We start from the raw sequence: 6,666 nt of genomic DNA, 5'->3' as shown, positions 1-6,666 counted from the left end.
AACTGACCGTACTTCACTTGTGGCTCTGGATTGGTGTGGGCAGTTGGGCGTGTGCATATGTGTTTGCTCAAGCTCTGTATGCCAGGCAGGCATTCAGCACTGCAAGATGGGGTCCAAGCCACAAGGTGGAGATCCGACAGCGCTGTGAGCCCAAAACGGCCATACCCTGCTGACCTCAGCACATGTGGGAGCCCAGAGGGTCACAACAGCGTCCTCTGCTCTGACCACAACACCCAAATAAAGTCCTTTATATTTTTAAGTTTATCCGCTTCATTTCAACAGGAAACACACAACACTTCAGTGAGCCAAGAAAAGCTTATTTAAACATGATTTTTTTTTTTTTTTTAGTGTTACTTCATTTGCCTGTTACTTTTAGCTTTCCCCCCAGCACAAGTTTTACCGTGAGTCTCTCCCTTTGAACATTTTTTTTCTCCACCTCATTGCACAAACACAGATAAACAAGCGCCAGGCAAACATCCTGAGTGGTATTATGTTCAATAGCAGGTGCTTGGCGTTTCTGTAAACTGCTTTGGTCGAGTGGAAAGGCAAACAGAGCAACCTGATGACAAATCTCTGGACGCATGCCTTGAGATAACACCGATGGCAAACAGGCCGTGTTCAGCACATTACATTATTTTGAGATGTCAGTCTCTTTGCACCTTTCTCTGCATCTCTGTAGGAATAAAGTGATATCACAAGTGCAGAGTCTCTCCCACACACAGGATTATACGCATAACCGCATGCACATTTCTTACGTTTCTTACAAGATCTCTCTCCCCCGCACTGAGTGCCAACTGGAAATATGCCACAAAATGAGAGGGCACACAGGAATATTGAGTCACAACTCAGTACTGAGCTGAGGTGGTGCAAATATAAGTTGGAAAGACGCTGAATTGCCGTTAGAAACTGTGAATTTATGGCACTTAAAAAGACACTTGAAAGTTAGTTCAACTCTAATAGGTTTTGAATGAATTTAGATTTTGTTTTAAGCTGTTCTGATGAGAAAGAAAATTATCTTTTTAATTCGAGGTTGGATGGTGCTACAGCTTTTCGACACGAGATTTTGCATTTTAAATTTGTGCTTTGTACAACATGTTCTCGGTGCCTAAAATTATACATGGCAGCGCATTACACAAGGGATGCCTCCCCCCCTACAGCAGGTGACTGTAAAGCTCAAGTTTTGAGTTTTAGATTGTCACATGAGACATGCAAATACTTACTTAACCCAATTCTAGAGCAGTCACACTTCTTTATTTTATATTTATAGTATCGCAGATTGTACTTTTTGCATTTTATGGAAATTACCAAAAGTACCAAAGGGGCCAGGAAAACTAAAATATGAATTCTTTTTATCACCACAAAATAGTTGTTGACATCTTAGCAGCACAAAGTTGGGAGGTGTCAGTGAGCTAACAGCCTCCAAACCTTCTTAGCTCCATGTCAGGATGCCTGCTTTTGAAGAGGCATAGTCTTAAAATCATGTGATATATGACTTATCATCCAGTTTGACAGCTTGGTAATATGTCTTTAATTAGCTTGCCCACTCTAATTAGCATGGCCCTCTTTCACTGCCCGTTGGCATTAAATTTTCGCCACTATTGCAGTGGGTATGGGTAATCTTTCATTAATACGGTACAGTACATCAAGATTAACATCGCAAGGCAATCCTTACTGTCAACAGTTGAAGAAGATCTCACACAGAGCAGATCAGATTCATCAACAAAAGGAATTTGCCTGTATGTGGCACATTGGAGGTAACTGATTTATAAATACCCATCCTGTAGGTGCTTGGAACATTTATCTATCTAAGCATACTTGCTCTCAACTCAGCTGAGAAGGTTCAGTCACTGATTTGCTGGCTGTTGTTTATCCACTGGCTGTAAAAGCAAGCAACTGGCTGGATCACCACACCACTGCCAGCGTGCCACCTCACGCCGCCCGTCTTTGTAAACCTCTTTCAATCAAGACTTTGTTGCAGCATAAAATGCACAAATACAGCTCATGCCAAAGGAAAAACATCTTTAAACACAGCTCTTGAGTCCCACAAGCTCGGGCATGTATATTTGCGCAGCAGAGAGAAATGTAATACAACTTGCAAATTGCTTGTGAGAATAGAGGCACAAAACAATCAGGTAATTTTAAATCAGTGCCTTCTTCAGATACATTGCACATAATCAAGGGGCCTGCATACGCAGCCAGAATATGAAATGTTTTTTCAGATCAGGGAAGCTTTTTTTTTTTCCTGCTTCTTTTGAATGTCAATCTGTCAAGTGAATGTGCCTCTTCCATCCTGCAGATAACACTTTCACCCAGAGTTCATATCATTTCTCACAGTATTACAGTAATACTGCAAAAGATAGTCTACTAGCTTTGAAGGGTCTTCACCATTCATCAACTTAGTTTAGTGTGTTAGCATGCTAATTAACACTAAACATATAAAACTGAGGCTGATAAGATTGTCATTAGTTTAGCAGGAATTAAGTCATAAACCAAGGAGAGACATTTCAACCCAAAGCCACAACCCCATAATAACACTAGAAAAAAAGTAAGATTGGTCACCGGTGTCAGTAGGATTCATCCTCTGGGAACTATGAATGTAATTGTGATAATCTATCCAGTAGATATTCAGATATTTCTTAGGACAAGTGACAAATTTAACCTGCTCTTGGCACTTGGGGATAAGTCAGGGAATTGCAAAAGTTACTGTAGTAGGATTCATCCTCTGTGGACCATTAATTCATCTAATAGTTGTTCAGTTATTTCAGTCTAGACAAAAGTGGTGAACTGACTGTCTGACAGATCGACATAGTCATGCCTAGAGGCACACTGCTAGTTGGCTAAAAATTACTTTATCATCAAAGAATCATGTGCAGACATTTCACAACTGAAACTCCTAAGAGGAACGTGACTTAATAGAGTGTGCATACTAATACAGTTGAATAATATTACCGTTAACCCACAGATATGAGCAGGAATCCAGGCCATGTATGGTTAAGATATTACAGTAAACACAACCTCCTGCTATGTTCTTTTGCACGTAGTACAAATTCTAGAGTGAAATAGTAGGGAAATCTGACTCAACACAGTTGGCATGTGAGTTTGTGTTCACACTCATACGGACACACATAACAACATAGTTAGTAGTGCAGATTGAGGCTCATACACAATAACACACACACCCCCACACAATGATTTGGCACAGTTTTCTCTGTGCCACTGGTAAAACGGAAGTCACAATGGCCTATTCTGACAACAGCAACTTCTCTCTGTCTTCCACAGCTGTGAGCAGGCTTTTGTCTCCCAGCATTAGTCAGATGCTGTGAAGGAAGGGAAAGTTTATTTAATAGTAAAAGCTCCAAAGGTTACAACCTTTGGTATCGCAACACTTTTAGGGCTATTGTTCTCTGACAGAACATCGATAGGTGTCCAAAACGCTGTCAAATCTTGTTTTAGAAAGAGAATGCTTTGTAGGGGGAAGCAAACATGTGAGCAAATGCTGCAGCTTGTGACTCCCATCTTAGTGTGACAAGCAACATCCTGTTTCTCAGTGTGGCTCATGTGTTGAGGTGAAGTTACAGACCTCGTGTAAAGTCAGGTTAGATACTCTATAAGCCATAAATATTGCCTATATGGTACTGGACATCTCACACAAGCCAAACAAAAAAAAAGTTTATTACTTAGGTATTCTGCAGTGCTAATTAAAAAAAAACAACTATTATATTATGTAAAACAATTGTAGTCAGTGCTGTTAATTGGCACACACTGTTAACCTGAAAACAAGCTCTCATGCTAAATTTAAAAGATCACAAAAAAGCAACAAGAGGACAGGAAACCGAAAACCGAAAAAGCTTGCAAAAGAGGAAGAAGAGGAAGAGGAAGAAAAAAAAACCACCCACATCTTCCTTCCTCACATGATATTGTAAACCATCTTTTTCCTTAAAGCATAATGCCACACATCAACCAGTGGCTTTTTACCACAGATTGGATGCATCCAAAGTATCTAATGGCTTCAAGGGGTATCATGCTGTGATCTGTGCAGTGTAGAGTTAAACCAGCCTAAAGCCTGTCCTGCCACCGGTCCCGAGCCTGTAACTACCTCTGTGGTGAGAGAGAAGAGAGAAGATGATGAAGATGATGGTCATGCCCTTCACCAAACCTCGATTACAGGGAACAGACTACTTAAGCAAAGAGGGGATGATTTAGTTGTCCTGTCCCCCAATAAAATGTTTCAAGATGGGTCCCTAATGTGGCTGAGGATACAGTTACACACAAATGCAATCATAGTGTCTTGTGTTGTGAGGGAGTAGATGTAGTGTATCAAAGAATTTCATGCATACTAGGAAGGAAACATATGCACTGCAGGTGATCTCTACATTAATAATTATGGTTATTCTTATTCTTAACTGTGGAAGAGTCTGCCTAACGAGATCAGACAGGCAACATCTTTAGTGTCTTTTGAATCTCTTAAAACATTCTTTTATCGGAAAGCTTTCATGAATGTTTGATATGTTGCTGTTTTTTAATTTTCCCACTTTTGACAGTTTATATTTTTGTGTAACTTCATTTTAATTGCTGTTTTTTAATTCTTTTTAACACTTTGTAACCTTGTCAAGAAAAGTGCTATATAAATAAAGTTTATTGTTATTATTATATAAAAGCCATATGAATTACAGTGCTGTGTGTTTGCAGACCTGTTCAGCACAGCAATACAGCAGTTTGACATAGTCATGTGGAGAGTAGAAAGTAAGAATAAGAATATTTACTCAAGTACTGTACTAATGCATAGTTTTGTAGTACTTGCACTTTACTGATACTTCAATTTTATGCTATCTTATACTTCTACCTTACTATATTTGAGAAAAAAGTATATTTTTTATGCTTTTCTACTTTTATTTGACAGCACAACGTAGACATTTACAAGTTATTTTGCAGTTTTTACATAAAAAAATACTTATGAAATATGATTTTTTAAAAATAATTTTATGACCTACATTTACTTTTACTTGAAGTGGAACCAATCAAAAGCTTTATATGACAAATGGGTCAAATGACTATGTGTATTGTGAAAGGAATGATGTTACTTGTAGAGATAATTATCACCTGACTCTACAGTTCCACTCAGCTATACAGAGCATGTTAATGTCTGGTTTCCTTGTTTCGATTGACTCTCACAGTTTTCATCAGTGTTTCCAGAAGCAGGCAGCTGTCCCCCCCCCCCCCCAAAAAAAAACTCAAATAAACTGTTGGTACGCTACCTGCCCAGCTCCGAACAGCAGACAAAGTTAGTGACTAAATGGTGAACATAGTGGAGCATTTAGCAGCTAAAGAGCCAGTTTGTGGAGAGCAAAACAAATATAAAAAGAGAGTGGAAATTGGACTTACAATCAACAGTTGGACACAAACACAACTTTAAATGGAAGCAAATGTGGTGCCGTGCTGGATAAGCAGAACCATTTGCTAAAACATTTGTCATGTTAACTTTGCGAGTTGATTACGTGTCAATGTTGTGTTTTACAGCTTGTTGCACTGGCCAAAAAAATAAATTAATCAGAATACATCTTCCATTACTAACATGCCCTTTTTCACACAGGACATTTTGACATATCACAGCAGGAAAGCGAGTGTTAATAATAAAATGAATGATGGCTGAACTCCATTTACCTTTCTGGGTTTCAGGTTCCTGGTATTGTTTATGCTGGTTCACTATCACACTGACATGGTTTACTGGGACGCTTGAATAGAACAGAGACAACGTTATTAGTTAAACTTGTGCTTTTCCTACTGATAAGTCTAAATGTAAAACAAAACTACCATTTCTCAGGTTGTCTGCAAGAGTGGTCACTATACAAGTATGAATACATGTGGCTATAAGATCATCTTTGCTCATGGAAGTATAAATTTTAGACTTTTGAATCATTTTTAACTGACTAATAAAATTAAGTTTCTGCAGCTACTACTGCCCTCCAAATGCAAGGGTTTCAAATATCAAGCTCTTGAACTGAAAAAATGTCAGTGGTCCACTGAAGGTTGTAATATACAAGCAGCATCCACTGATTTACTCCTTGTGGGATGCAGCTCGGAGATGGAGGGGATGGGCGTATGCGAAGAAAAGCCAGTTTGTAATGACATGCAACAGGCCACACTCCAAGTACATTCAGTCAGCGAGCCCAGTGATCATGGTTTCCCAAGAAACCCACTTCTAATAAACATTCGACATCAGAGTGTTTGAAGGCAAGTCCTCCCTGGTCTCAGCAGCCGCGTGCATATTTACAAACATCTGCAGATTCCCCCTGATGAGACCAAAGATTCCTCTGTGTACTTCCCATGGGAAAGGCTGCGCCAAGATCGGGATGAAACAACATTCCAGCCAAACAAGATTTCCACAATAAAAATGCTAGCGGATGGTATATTACTGTAATGTCACACAAAGAGCCCTCCCTACCCAGAAAGCCCCATCTGGAGTCGCAGGGACTCTTAAGAAGCTGGGACACAAAGAAGCAAACGCTTAATTGGTGGAGATCAAAAGAACATTTGACAATATCTTAGACTGAGAAAACTGGTTTCCTGATATTTATCTTTTTAAAAAAATGAGATATTAGTCCTCCTCTGAAAGCACGGTCATGAAGTATTTTGATTATATATTGATCGTAATGCTTTACTGGTTAT

This window comes from Thunnus albacares, chromosome 19 (assembly GCF_914725855.1).
Source record: "Thunnus albacares chromosome 19, fThuAlb1.1, whole genome shotgun sequence".
Lineage (NCBI taxonomy): Eukaryota > Metazoa > Chordata > Actinopteri > Scombriformes > Scombridae > Thunnus > Thunnus albacares.
The sequence above is the reverse complement of the archived record's forward strand: the minus strand, read 5'-3'. Positions refer to the sequence as shown.